The sequence below is a fragment of the Dendrobates tinctorius genome, unplaced genomic scaffold (assembly GCF_039654945.1).
Source record: "Dendrobates tinctorius isolate UK_male_01 unplaced genomic scaffold, ASM3965494v1 ptg000131l, whole genome shotgun sequence".
Lineage (NCBI taxonomy): Eukaryota > Metazoa > Chordata > Amphibia > Anura > Dendrobatidae > Dendrobates > Dendrobates tinctorius.
In genome coordinates this window covers 4,813,573-4,829,336 of record NW_027361799.1, presented here as the reverse complement: position 1 = coordinate 4,829,336, position 15,764 = coordinate 4,813,573, and the positions used below count along the sequence as shown (strand labels likewise).

The following is a 15,764-nucleotide window of genomic DNA, read 5'->3' as shown; positions in this document are numbered from 1 at the left end:
CAAAAGAAACTGAGTGGGTTGCAGGCAAAATGGAGTTACTGGTGACCTAGTCATAGCCAAGAATGCATTGTTGTTGATGGGGTAAATTTCTGACCTAGTCCATTGTGAAAAGATTAAGCAATCTGTGCAAATTATGGCATCCCATGTGAACTGAGGGAGATGTCTGATCACAAAGGACCTGATGAGACTGCCTGTTTGTGTTGGTCTCTCCAGGCATGTGATGTGACTGTCACACAGCCGCAACACATGCAGCTGCGGCGCCTAACCGCTGATAAATGGGAGCACTCCAGGTTTCCGATAAAGCAACTGAAAAGCTGCTAGGTAATGAATGAGGCCCGATCTATGTGTATGCCCATGTAGCTCTTTCAAAGATACTTCCAGCAATATTTTTACATGTTCGGTCTATTCATCTGAAATCGGTTTGCATACATATTCAAATGAGGGAGTAGATCTGTTGCTCCAGCTCTATACCCGCTCGGTGCCAACTCTTCCTGATCAACTTGCAGCTCTTTTTTCCAGAATGAAACACATCATAGAGGCTGTCAGTGAAGCAAAAGCAGGTAGCACTCTGTGGGAAATAGAGCTGGAGTGATAGAAGGTTAAGATCCACCACAGTCGTTGGGCATAATTTATATATCAAATGAAATGCTGATTACTGAATAAAGGGAGAAAGGGGCCGACCATATAAAGGTGTTAACTGAGTTTGTCATTAAAAGAGCTACATGCACATATATAAGGCTTGGAGGGGTTAAATCCTGCAGACTGCCTTTAAATAAATACATTGGAACATAGTGTATAAGTATGGTAAAATAGCAGTCCTTATTCCATGAAGCGCTACAACTCCTTCAGTCAACTGATCAGTGCTGATGTCAATATTAATTGCCTATTGTAAGGATAGGATGAGTGAAGAATTCTGAAACCACGGATATGTGATAATCCTCCTAAATGGTGCTTGGCACTCTTCCATCCGGTTCTCATTATCAGACTCCATGAGCACCTGATCTTATTCACTAAGAGCTACAAGAAACATTATGGAGGTGTATCCACTTTTTCCTTCTCATTGCTGACCTCCTATTTCCACCATTCTGAAGACGACTCTTTGTAAATCAAATGGATATTTGATGATTCCTGTTGTGGACACTCTGACTCAGAGCACAAGTTGTTGAAGGTAGATATCCATGATCTGCAATACATTCCAGGTCATTTGGATAATTTGTGGAATCAGACAGTTGATGATCCCGTCTCCTATCATGGCATTCTTGTATGCCAGAGTCATTCCATAAATATTTCGCTGCATCTACATAAGGGATCTCAAATGAGCACACCTTCTCAATATCAACTTCCCAAAATAGCAGTGCATGGCCCTTGTTGTGTTGATACTTGTATGGAATTTTAAGGGTCTCCCTTGCCCAAATCATAGCTTGCATTGCAGTGAATATGTTCTGGTACACAAGCTTAGTGAAGCCCCTCTTATCTTCATCAGAGTAGCCAGATCCATGGATAATCCTTGTCTGCTCCCGGCGGAGCTGCCTGTCTCGTCACTGATCCTCCGAGCTTCCTTGGCCTCCTCGCTGAGGCAGCACACCATGATGGACTCCAGAGTCATGTCTGCTAACTGCTAGTGGTGCTGGAAAGAGACAGACCCCCCACCCTGCAAGTCACAGACCTGCTTCTCCTTGTAAGAAGGGGAATGCTGTGCAGATTGGGGGGAGGCAGACTGATGAGACAGGAGATCCCTTTAAATAAATACATTGGGACATAGTGTATTAGTATGGTAAAACAGCAGTCCTTATTCCATGAAGCGCTACAACTCCTTCAGTCAGCTGATCAGTGCTGATGTCAATATTGATTGCCTATTGTAAGGATAGGATATCAATATTAAATCCTCAAATCAATTAAACAGATGTTTAGTGCATATGATGTCCACAGAGCTAATACACAATGCTGCCAGCAAAAATATTCTTGTATACGTAGAACAGTAGCACAGTGGCTCTGTGGCTAGCACTGTAATGGTGGCTTAGTGCTTACCACTGTATATAGTGGCTCAGTGACCAGCCCAACAGCTTTGTAGCATTGGGGTTCAAATCCCACAGAGGATGACAGTTGTGCAGAGTTTATGTTCTCTGTGTTTGGAGTGTGATAGGAAACCCACACAAAGACCCACTAATAGGATATTTAGATTGTGTGCCCCAATGGGGACAGTGTTGATGTATTTAAAGTGCGTGGAGTAAAAAGGAACCTGTGACCTCGTTTTGCCACTATAAGCTGTGGCCACTGCCTTTCGGTGCTGTAGGGATTTATCTCACTCAGGAGCCACCGGAGTCAATCAGGAGTCACGTTCCTTTAAAAGTTCATAGGGTTTATTGCTCCATAAACCAGCACATAACATAAGGAATAGCTTTTAGCTCAGGCGAAAGCAAGTATAAGTGTCCATTGTTTCAGGCTCAGTCCTGGAGCCTCAGCAAACACAGGAGGCTTATCCCTCCTCGCATGCAGCCAATATACCCAGGCATCACTGGGTCAGCAGCCTCAGCACGTGGTCTTTAGGAAGGTAGCACACCTTCCTCCACCTAGGCCTGCTGGGACCTTCCACATGGCTCAATCAGATCCATGCTCTCTCCCATGTGACCTACTCTGGTTACCTTATATGGTCCATAGCCACACCCAGCGGGTCACATGGCTATGACCTCATCACAGGTCCTTCAAGCATTCATACACATATACTTTATTATGACACTCAAACACACCCCTGGGTGGATTTGTAGATTGATCCTGCCCATCTCATCAATCATCTGAAGGCTTCTCTGTTATGAATGGGTCACCAAGGAGACACAAACAAAACAAGCTAAGCCCAGAAAAAACAGAGGTTGGTAACTATGCAGATTGCAAATCCCTGATCCTACCACACAACTATCAGCAGCCGTGGAGTGTGCCTACGATGAACCTAGATGCCTCGTCACGGCCGGAGGACTAAAGCCTAAAGCAAGAAAATGGAAAACTAACTGCCCCAGAGCAGACCCCAAAGGAATAGACAGCCCCCACACACGTATTGATGGTGAAACAAAATGAAAACACAAACACAGGCAGGAAAATAGGCTGAGCAAGCGATGGGGCCCAAACTAACTAGAAAGGAGAGGAAAGGAAAGACAGTCTGCAATCTGCAAAAAACCCTACAAAAATAATGTCCAACACTTCTGAAAGCAAAATTAACCCTGAAGTCACTAGACTTCTCCCACTGTATCAGAACTCTGAAATATTCTGAGACAGAGCAAAAAGAGGCCAATCTAATAAGGGACAAAAAGCAAATTGGCAAATACAGATAAATAAGGGTGGAAATTCAGCACAGCCCAAGCCGTGGCTGGCTGACCACAAACTGAATAGACCAACAAAATCAAGTGTGAACATTAACAGAGAAACTTAGCTTGAGCTGACTGGAACAGAGCTGATGACCAAGGCCTGACAAGCAGAAGGAGTCACCAGCTACTGAATAGGGCGTCGGCTGTCTTAAATCCAATCTGAGACTCCAGAGTTCCAATCGTCATCCTCATTCTCAGGTGGCAGATCTCCACCGATTAAATCAGCCTCACTACCTCCTGTTACCAGCAGAGGGAGTCTGGAAGGAGAACTCACAACTGATGAAACAGAGAATGAACTCCCAATACTTCTCCCTGACACCTTGGAATGACAGATCAGCTCTACTGATCAACACATAAGCAAGCCTTCATCTCAAGGCCACCCACCTTGAGATGCATAACGATCCTTCAGCATCCTATACCCATTACCACAATGGATGTGACTGCAGGCCCATCCTGGGACACCCACACAGCGCCCCCTAGCAGACAGTGGACACTACAACACAGTGCTTATCTACAGCATTCTAGAATGCTCTTGATAAGCCCCTGATCTGACCTGCAAGATCAGAAAAATGTTTTATTATACTCACCCGGGGGTGTTCCGGTCTGATGGGTGAGCAGGTCTGGCACCTCCCATCTTCATGCGATAGCATTTTCCTTGATTTGTCATGCTCCTGCGCAGGTGTACTGATCTGTACTGTTGAGGGCAGAGCAGAGTAAGAAGAGGCCGAAGGAGGTTACCTTCACTGCTCCTTATCAAGAACCACTTGGCCAGATAGCAGGTTTGCCGGGGGGAAGACTTTCTGCTCTAGACATGCTGGAGCATGTAACTGCTATGGTTAGAGGAACAGGAAGGAGGACTGGAACGGAAGGTGTGCAGGCAGAGGGCATGAAAGCAGAGGGTGCCAGAGGGAAAGCAGCCTGCAACACCACACTCCCAGAGAGAGGACTCCCCGTCAGAGCACAGAGGCTGAGAGAAGAGCAATGGTGAGAGCTGTGGTTGAGTACGTGGACTCTGGAACCTTCATGACCAGAGGAGACTTTGCTACTGACAGTGCAGAGACAGTGACCTGAGCGTGCAGCCCTGGTGACTGCAGTGGCAAGCTGCTCCTCCCTGTGTGGAGAATTTAACCCCTATAAAAAAGCCCTTTAACCATTGGGCTGTCTCTGATCTGTGGTGACATCAACAGTAGCTACACATTATTACAGTCCTGCAGTGCGCAGGTGCTTGGCCTCTCTGACCGTTACCAGCTCCTGTGCACTACAGTACTTTGCTCTGCCCTCAACAGGGCAGATCAGTACGCCAGCACAAGAGCGCAGCACAAAGCAAGGATGATAACGACATCGCATGTAGAATGGAGGCGCTGGACCTAGACCTGCAACACCCATCAGACTGGACTGCCCCCGGGTGAGTATAATATAACTTGTTCTTCATATCTACAGCTTTACAAAATGCTGTAGATAAGCCCCTAAAGGCAGTGGACGTATCTTGTAGCGACAAAACGAGGTGACAGGTTCACTTTTTGTTAAGAATAATATTTTTTCATTGGTATTATGCTACGTCACAATACCAGGATCTGAGGATCTTCTGTTTCAAGGTCAAGAGCTCTGATGCGATGTTGCTGCCTGTCTCGCTGTCTTCCTCTTTTGACACTGCAGTGTTGTGGACAAAATATTGACTGGTTAACAACAAGTATGGTGTCTATGTACTAACTGAACTATAATCTCTCCCCATAACATGTCCAGCAGACATTGTAGGATTACGATATTGATTTTATTCTATCACTGCCCAGTCTCTAAACATGGACGTATGAATAAGGCCTTAGTCAAACACATACTTGAAAAAAATGGTATCTGTGTCATTGGTGTATGGTCAGTGTCAGAATTTACAATAAGGGTATATGCACACGTTGTGGATTTGCCTGGGGTGGCGCATGCTCAGATTCAGATCTAGTCTCCTGAGATCTCGGGGCAAGATCTAAATCTGATCATGCACCGCCCCAGTGGCCATTTTCCCAGAGGCCATCGCACTGCTCCATTGGAGCTTCAGGTGCCTCCGGGCTCTGACAAAATGCCGGCGAAGCCCCCTTTGCTACAGAGCCACCCTACAAGCCACCCTAGCAGAGAGCTGCACAGAGCATCGCTGCCATTATGAGGTAATGGGGATACTTTACTTGCACCTTCCCAGTGGGGCGCCCCCTCACCTGGTCATCGGGACCACTCCCTCCCCCATCTTCCACCACCACCATACACAATGACTGCAGATTGCTCCGCACCTGCCCTATAAGATGACACCCGACATACAAGACGACCCCCAGCTTTTAAGATTTTCATGGGTTAAAAAATCATCTTGTATACCAGAAAATATGGTATAATGTCCAGGGAGATCTCTCATATTTGTCCAGGGACAGGTGACCTATAATATATAATGCTCAGGTAGTAGATCTATAATATACAATGTACAGTCCAGGCAAATCTATAATATATAATGTCCAGCTAAGTCCAGAGGCAGAGATGTATTACAACACTCCCACCCCACTCACTCTATCTGGGACTGGGAGCAAACATTGCCAGTGCTGCTGCTGCTACCATTCACTCCCTGGGACCGTCTGGGAGCAAACAGTGCTGCGGCTTCTGTGTGCTCCAGCTCCAAGCAGAAACTAGGCTGAGGAGTCTGAGGGAAGTGGTGAGTCTGACAGAGCCATGTAGCAAGCAGTGTGTAGGAGCCAGATCATGTTTCCTTACCGATACTGCTCTGCCACTGAGAGGGCCAGACCAGCAATGTGTGACCGTTTCCCAGCCAGGTTGAGAGACAGTCGGGTGCTGCTGTTCCACCTCAGCCCTACGCACCACGTTGACTGGTAGACTAGTGGTAGCAGGGTAACTTGGTTAACAGTCAGTAACCTTCTGGGCAGGCATGAAGTTAGGCTGTCACTGAGCAAGGGCGACTCTGCTACCACTTATCTTCAGGGATGATGATGCACCGCTGGACATAAAAAAACACAGGCCCCCCCACATCCTACCACCCTAGGCATGTGCCCTCAAGTGCCTAATGGTAAATATGGCCCTGCTTCCAGCAGCACGATAATGTTCTGGGATGTAGAAATGAACGATGCCTTCTGTCCTTCAGAGTACGTTGATTTCTTCTCAAGCCAGTCTTATCTGTTATAGAAAGAACAAAAGTAAACAATAAGAAAATCAGATAAGGCAGAACTAGATGTTTATCAACAGCTCATAAGTTGAAAAAAGAACCTTACCATCAAGTTTTTAGTAACAGAAGGATTGGAAAGATGTTTTAACATCAGCACTGCCTGGAGGTAGTAAAATGCTTGCATCCTTTCCTTATCTTCAAGTGCGATACCAGATTCCACACATGTAAAAATACTCAAACATGGGGTCTTGCCACCCTCGGCACATGGTGGCAATCAAGTGGGCCTGTGCGCTGGATTCAACCAGCGTAAAAGGAAAAAATGCTAGTAAAGGTTACATTTTCTAAAACCACAACATCAAAAATTCCACAATCTGCAGTGTAAAACTGAGTGCTACTAGCCCCTTTATACATTCATTGTCAAACTCCTGGCTGATCTCCCTATAAATGTCTTTAATTCCTTCTATAAATGCCTCCGCATCCTGTTTTAGGCCTTCAGAAAGGTTACCGTGTATACTCGTCTATAAGCCGACCTTTCTAATTTTGCCACAAAAAAACTGGGAAAACTTATTGCCTTGTGTATAAGCCTAGGGTTAAATAGTGGTCCAAGAAGATGCTCCATAGATGACCCCCCCAAATGCTGCTGCACAAGGGTTAATGCTGCCCCATAAATGCCCCTCATATGCTGCTGCACAATGGTTAATGCTGCCCCAAAAATGCCCCCATATGCTGCTCCACAAGGTTTAATGCTGCCCCATAAATACCCCTCATATGCTGCTCCACAAGGGTTAATGATGCCCCATAAATACCCCCCACATGATGCTGCAATTTAAAAAAAAAAAAAAAAAAAAAAAAAACAAACCATACTCACCTCTCCGTCGCTGAGGGCCAGGTGCCGGTGTCCTGAGCCCCCAGCACCAGCTATATTTACCTGTCCCTGTTCCATTACCATCCACTGTCTCCCGGCTCTCTGCAGTGACAGCAGAGGGCGCACACTGACTACATCATTGCGCTGTCTGCCGTCAAACCAGGAGGACCCGGAGACACAACGATGCATGGCTTGGAACGGGGACAGGTGAATATTACTCTGGCTCTTCTCTGCAGCCCCTGCTTCTCCTCTGCCATCTGCTTCCTGCATTCAGATGGTCACGTGGTAGCGCTCATTAAATATGCACATATTCATGAGTTTAATGAGCGGTACAATATGACTGCTGAATGCGGGAAGCAGACTACAGAGGAAGAAGCAGAGAAGTGCCAGGAGAGGTAAGTATGATCTCTGACACCCCCGCTCCCCCTCCCCCACCCACCCCCGGTATATGACTCGCGTATAAGCAGAGGGGGATTTTCAGCCCAAAAAATAAGCTGAAAATCAGCTTATACACAAGTATATACGGTATCTGGAACTTGAGGAATTGCTGAATGAGTCTTTTTTTAAAGTGCTGTTTGTCTTAATCTTAGAATAGGTGCTCATAAAAGCTTGTGTTCTCCAGGTCTTTCAGAAATTCCATAGAGATGTCCTCTGGGTTTATAATGTAAAGATAATGAGAAACTTTTCCATTTAAAATTGCAAGTATACATATGATTTAAAGATGTTCCTTTAGGCTGGATTTCAACGATCATCCTGGAATCAATGTCCAACTCAAGTAAAACCAAAAAGGTCTCTAAGATTTGTTCTTTTCTAATAGTAGCATTAAAAATTGGAGCGGCACAGTGTGATTCCAGTATAGCAATATTACATCCGCAGAAGCAGCACTCCTCCACTATCCCACGCCGGGATCTGCTGCAGACAGAACCAGGCTTACTGACAAGGAAGCCCCGGTTACCGCAGATGAATTGCAGCATGTCCACCAATTCCGAGCCACAGAGCATCTCCCGGGAGCGAGAACTCGTGCACCGAGTGTTGGCGACTCCCACGTAGAGCGTAAACGCCAGAGACAAAGGATCACCTGATTAAGACATGCAGTGTCTGGAGACACGTCCTGCCCCATCTACTGGCTGACACAAGGCTGTGGGACGGATCTCCCCAGTAAACATCATGCGTGCATATGTTGCCTCATCTACTGGCCTCTATAAGCATACTACAACAGGCATTGGGACGAATAACCCCAATTAAGAGCACATGAATCTTCACAATAGGTTTAATACCTATTACCACGTATTTGGTACAGTATGTAACTGAAGGTCAAAATTTGATCGAAGTGTCTCTTTACGTACTACAATGAATATTCTTCTGAATATCCTAAAGTTGAGTGCTAGGTTTATAACTTAGAACCAGGCTTACTGACATGGAAGCCCTGGTTACTGCAGATGAATTGCAGCATGTCCACCAATTCCAAGCCACAGAGCATCTCCCTGGAGCGAGACCTCGTGCACTGAGCGTTGGCGACTCCCATGTAGAGCGTAAACACCAGAAACAAAGTATCACCTGATTGATAGTGAGCGGTGCTGCCATCTTTCTCGTCAGCATTGGCCTTCATTTTTTTGCAGTCTTGGAGATACATGACTGTCAGTGCCAGATATTGACTGTCTAAAAGCATGCAAATGTATTAACAGCTCCCAGGGCTGCTGACAGGACTTTGCACTGTGGGATCTCTCAGGCCATGTAACAGCCAGCTCTAATGATTAAAGAAAATATGCAGGGCAGGAACCATATTTTTGGTTCTCTAAGCGGCACTTTTTTTCCTCCAAATGTGGGAGGAATATGGGGGGTTTCAAGGGAGGCGGGAGCTCCAGTGTTGGAGTTAAATCTTAGAATCGTAGAGTTGGAAGGGACCTCCTGGGCCATCTGATACAACCCCCTGCTCAAAGCAGGATTTGCTAAATCATCCCAGTCAGATGTCTGTCCAGCCTCTGTTTGAAGACTTCCATTGAAGGAGAACTCACCACTTCTCGTGGCAGCTTGTTCCACTCATTGATCACTCTAACTGTCAAGTGTTTTCTAATATCTAATCTGTGTCTCCTCCCTTTCAGTTTCATCCCATTGCTTCTAGTCTTTCCTTGTGCAAATGAGAATAAAGTTGATCCTTCTATAATGTGACAGCCCTTTAGATATTTGCAGACAGCTATTAAGTCTCCTCTCAGTCTTCTCTTTTGCAAACTAAACAATCCCAAATTCTGCAACCTTTCCTCATAAGACAGGGTTTGCAGACCGGTCACCATTCTGGTTGCTCTTTTCTGAACTTGCTCCAGTTTGATGTCTTTTTTTAAAATGTGGTGCCCAAAACTGGACACAATATTCCAGATGAGGTCTGACCAAAGAGGAGTCGAGGGAAATAATGACTTCACGTGATCTAGACTGTATGCCTCTGTTAATACATCCTAGAATTGCAATTGCCTTTTTTGCTGCTGCATCACACTGACTCATATTCAGTATCTATTAGTATACCCATGTCTTTTTCACATGTGCTGTTGCTTAGGCCTATTCCTCCCATTCTGTATATGTTTTTTTCATTTTTATTGCCCAGATGTAGTACTTTGCATTTTTCCCTGTTAAAAACCATTCTGTTATTTGCTGCCCACTTCTCCAGTTTATTTATATCTTTTTGAATCCTCTCTCTTCTCTAGTATTAGCTATCCCTCCTAGCTTTGTGTCATCAGCAAATCTAATCAGTTTACCCTCAATTCCTTCATCTAAATCATTGATAAAGATGTTGAACAATACAGGGCCCAGGACAGAGCCCTGTGGTACCCCACTTGAGACATTCTTCCAACTGGATGTGCAGCCATTTACGACCACTCTTTGGGTCCGATCACTAAGCCAGTTATGAATCCACCTAACAGTTGCCTTGTCCATTCCATACTTAGTCATTTTTTCAATAAGGATTGTATGAGATACTTTGTCAAATGCTTTGCTGAAGTCAAGATATACTATATCTGCAGCATTTCCTTGATCCACCCAATCAGTGATTCCGTCATTGAAGGAAATTAAGTTAGTCTGACATGACTTATTAGTTACAAACCCATGATGACTGTTTAATCACTTCATTCTTATCCAGGTACTGACATACTGTACATGTTGTTTAATAATTTGTTCAAAGATCTTTCCTGGTATAGAAGTCAGACTCACCGGCCTATAGTTGCCTGGGTCCACCTTCTTCCCCTTTTTGAAGATAGGAACAGCATTTGCTCTTCTCCAGTCTTCTGGGACTTCTCCTGTTCTCCAAGAATTTTCAAAGATTATGGAGAGGGGTTCAAAAATTTCGTCTATCTCCTTCAGTACTCTGGGGTGTAATTCATCTGGACCTGGAGACTTGAATTCATTTAGGTTAGCTAAGTGTTTCCTCACTATCTTTCTGTTTGTAGATATCCTGGATTCTTCTATTCCCTTAATAGGACAGTGAAGAACAGTTGATGTTACATTTCCTTTCTGAGAGGAAACAGATGCAAAATAGGAATTTAAAAATTTGGCCTTCTCAACATCCTGTCTTACCATTTCATCATTTTCATCCTGTAAAAATTCTATAGCATCTTTGACTTTTTTCTTATACTTTTGACATATCCCCAAAATCCTTTATTGCTTTTTGACATCTCTTGCAAGCCTCAATTCATTGTCTGCTTTAACTCACTATGCCTTTTATGGGTGAGGGGAGCAGAGAATATTCATTTTTAGCTTGCTGACACCAGAGCATCTGCCTCCCTTGTTTGTCAACTTTGGACACCTGGTCATGTTGGAGCTGAAGGGGGGTGTACCAGTGGTGAGAAGCAAACCACATTGACCATATTTTTGCTACAATTTTTTTTTCCCATTTTCCCTTCTCTAAAACCTATAAGCGTCTTATGGTCCAGTGCGCCTTTTAGTGCAGAAAGTTCGGTATTTCAGATACATTGAACCTAAAGGAATATCATATTTACCATTTTTCTTATGCTTGATTTTGACAGTCATTTCTTAAATACTTTGAAGCTTTCCATCACTGGGGAGTCCAGGTCATGCATCTTGTAACTGCTACCCTCGGCCAGATTCTTCCGGAGGGTGGAGGTCATCCTGAAATGGACAATAAAATATTACACTACCACCAGAAGGTAATGCTCATAATTGGATTTTGCTATAAGTAGTGACGCCAACGTCCTAGTCACATGAGATGGGCCTGTATATTGCGGCCGCATAGTATTCAGCAAAATGTCGGCACCATAAGGCTGCGTAGTAAGGTTTCCAGGCGGATGGCCAAGGAATACCGTGGTGATGAATTGGAGGTAAATGACAATACAAAGAGGACTGCAGACAGAAAAACTATTAAGACAAGTATACATAATGTGTATAGATGGTGTCTGGGGCCAGAACACCAATCTTTTACCAACACTTCCAATAGTAGTTCAGGTTCTAGGCCCCAGCCACATGATATTCTGAATGAACCCTGAACTTGTAAGTTGGTCTTCACTCATCCCTAGAGTTCAGACATTTAAAGTAAAAAATATACTTCCCAGCTTCTTCATGCTCAGGCAATCTTCTGATGAAGTACACGTGTCTAAGAATATACCAAACTATTTTTAATTTGTATTAAAATATAAATCTACTTGTCAAACAAAGACACTTATATTGTATATGCTGGATAAATTGACATGGCACATTCCAGAGGTCATTGAATAACCTAACTGCAGTGCATATACAGTGGGGAAAAAGTATTTAGTCAGCCACCAATTGTGCAAGTTCTCCCACTTAAAAAGGTGAGAGGCCTGTAATTTGACATCATAGGTAGATCACAACTATGAGAGTCAAAATGAGAAGACAAATCCAGAAAGTCACCTTGTCTAATTTAAGATTTATTTTGCAATTTATGGTGGATAATAGGTATTTGGGCATTAACAAAAGTTTATCTAAATACAGTGCCTTGCGAAAGGATTCGGCCCCCTGAAACGTTTCAACCTTTTCCCATATATCATACTTCGAACATAAAGATACCAAATGGAGATTTTTGGTGAAGAATCAACAAGTGGAGCACAATTGTGAAGTTGAATGAAATTTATTGATTGTGGAAAGTCAAAAACTGGGGCGTGCAATATTATTCGGCCCCTTTAACTTAATACTTTGTTGCACCACCTTTTGCTGCGATTACAGCTGCAAGTCTCTTGGCATATGTCTGAGTTTTGTACATTGGGAGACTGAAATTCTTTCTTGGCAAACAGCTCGAGCTCAGTGATGTTTAATGGAGATCGTTTGTGGACAGCAGTTTTCAGCTCTTTCCACAGATTCTCAATTGGGTTCAGATCTGGACTTTGACTTGGCCATTCTAACACCTGGATATGTTTATTTGTGAACCATTCCATTGTAGATTTTGCTTAGTTTGGGATCATTGTCTTGTTGGAAGTCCAATCTCTGTACCAGTCTCAGGTCTTTTGCAGACTCCAACAGGCATTCTTCAAGAATGGTCCTGTATTTGGCTCCATCCATCTTCCCATCAATTTTAACATCTTCCCTGTCCCTGCAGAAGAAAAGCAGGCCCAAACCATGATGCTGCCACCTCCTTGTTTGACAGTGGGGATGTTGTGCTCAGGGTGATGAGCTGTGTTGCCTTTAAGCCAAACACATCATTTGGCATTGTTGCCAAAGTTCAATTTTTGGTTTCATTTCACCAGAGCACCTTCTTCCACATGTTTGGTGTCTCCCAGGTGGCTTGTTGCAAACTTTAAATGACACTTTTTATGGATTTCTTTGAGAACTGGCTTTCTTCTTGCCACTCTTCCATAAAGGCCAGATTTGTGCAGTGTACGAGATTGTTGTCCTATGGACACAGTCCCACCTCAGCTGTAGATCTCTGCAGTTCATCCAGAGTGATCATGGGCCTCTTGGCTGCATCTCTGATCAGTCTTCTCCTTGTTTGAGATGAAAGTTTAGAGGGATGGCCGGGTCTTTGTAGATTTGCAGTGGTATGATACTTCCATTTCAATATGACCGCTTGCACAGTTCACCTTGGGATGTTAAAAGTTTTGGAAATCATTTTGTATCCAAATCCGGCTTTAAACTTCTCAACAGAATCACGGACCTGCCTTTTGTGTTCCTTGGTCTTCATGATGCTCTCTGTGCTTTAAACAGAACCCTGAGACTATAACAGAGCAGGAGCATTTATACAGAGACTTGATTACATACTGGTGGATTATATTTTTCATTAGTCATTTAGGACAACATTGGATCATTCAGAGATCCACAATGAACTTCTGGAGTGAGTTTGCTGCACTGAAAGTAAAGGGGCTGTAAGGTAGCGCTGTCATTTGGGTAGGGGATACTCGCTTGGCAGCCAAATCACATCCGGCACGGGTTTTCCAAAAAACAATAGTTCATGTGGTTTACTCAGGCATCATAAGCCATGACTAGCAACATAAAGTTCATAGAATCAGCATAGCGTCCATGACAGAGCTTCACTTTGCACAACCTGTATGACTACAGGATAAAACAATGTCCCACACACAGGCTCTCGAGCCTCAGTTATATCCCCTGTTAAGGTTACCTTCTCATAGCTGCTTCATACTCCATACTTCAGATGTCCATTCCCTCCAGGGAACTGTCAGACGCTTGCAGCCATTGCTCACAGCATTCACGTGCTGTCAGGCAGTAAGCCCCATCTCCCAGCAAGACCTTCCACAACGGACCAACCGGGTCCAACCATTCACTCATGTGACCTACCCTGGCCACCTTATAGGGTCCGTAGCCACACCCACTGGGTCACATGGCTATGACCTCATCACTAGGGATGAGCTTTCCGATAATGAAATATCGGAAATCGGCCCGATATTTGCGATATCGGAATTCCGATTTTTTTTTTTTTTTTTTTTGTTTTTTTGTTTTTTTTTTTTTTCAAATCGGAAATCCTATAATCCTTCAGCCTCTGAGCGCTCCGTGGAGCTAATCAGGAGCTGAAAAATTGCTGACAACATTGTGTAACTCCCCTAAGCTTGGTAGGAGGCGTCAAAACTTGCTAGCTAGGGGTTGCGCTGCGATTGGCTGGATGGTGTGATCAGGCAGTATAAAAGGCTGTGCCTGCCATTTTAGCCTCACTCTACTGTGAAAGCAGATAGGGATAGGTTGCTGTTGAAGATGGGGAGAGATCTCGGATCTAATAGCAATACAAATTGTTTTTCAGCGACTGTAGCAGCCCGTGTTTTACAGAAGCAGTCTTTTGTCTCACCTACCCAACTCAGTTTCATTTTTTGTGCTGTGCAGGCTCTCGGTGAGGTGCTTAGTGAGACAGTGCAGTGCACATTCACTGCAGCTGCTGCAGCTCCTCTTGCTGCAGCACTGTGTGGTGTGTGTCTCACTGCCTTTTCACAGCCTTTTCTTTTCATCCCTTAAATCCCCCTCTACTATGTTTTCCTAAAATTGTTGCTTCACCATCCAGTACATTTTGGTGAACGCTATATAGGGATTTTTCAGTGAGTGGTTCCCCCCCCCCCCCGAACCCCCCCAATCACTTGCCCCTATTTGTACTGGCAGTTATAACATGGATGAATGTGACACGCATCTCTATTCTCTTCATACAGGTAACCAGCTTTTCCAATCTCTGCTCTGAATCCACTCCTGTGTCTCCATTCAATGTCAGCAAGCAGTTAATCCTGAATGCTATCTCTGTGTTTTCAACTCTGCAAGCTTCTATATGGTATATAGTTTTTTTTCAACTTACTCTGCTTGTCCCCTTATGTTGTGAGGTCAAGAAACTTTTCAAAGTGCTTTATGATCCATGTAGTGCTGGACATGTGTTTATTTGACCACAACATTTTATTGGGTCCTGGTGTCTCAATTTAGTGTGATTGATTAATGAGAAGAGAGAGAGGCCAAAAAAAAAAAAAAAAAAGTTCTAAGTCTTATCCTCCTATATATTCAGACATAGCTTTGGGATAGCATTTATGCAGGGGGCATTTATGCACACTTTATCAAAGTACAGTTTATCAAAGTACTGGCAGTTATAACATGGCAGTTAGACAGGGCAGGAGACAGGTAAGACATTTATATACATCTACTCCCTGTACATTTGGAGTACAACAAATATATAACATATGCATTTGTGTAATTTTAATCCTGGCCGCTGCATTCACACACATCCACTGCCCTGGCATTAACTCTCTACACTCCATCCACATTGGCCCCTCGCTTCTTTCCTCTCCTATGTATAGCACTCATGCTCTTTTCACGTTGTTAAACTGCACAGATCCAGTCAGTCCCACCATTCAACATCAGAGACGCTCTCACAAATCACTTAACCATCTGCTCACTCTTTCTATCCTCCTTCTCCTAGTCGCAGGAGACATTGCTCCCAACCCTGGTCCCCCATGTTATA

At 44.2% G+C, this 15,764-nt stretch overlaps 1 long non-coding RNA gene and 1 pseudogene across 1 annotated transcript in view; one reads left to right on the top strand and one right to left on the bottom strand.

Annotated features, from left to right (window-relative positions):
- LOC141047991 (uncharacterized) overlaps positions 1–15,764 on the top strand; it is a 224,899-nt gene that overhangs the window by 150,099 nt on the left and 59,036 nt on the right. The window lies entirely within an intron of this gene.
- On the bottom strand, positions 884–1,606 carry LOC141048028 (guanine nucleotide-binding protein G(q) subunit alpha-like; annotated as a pseudogene).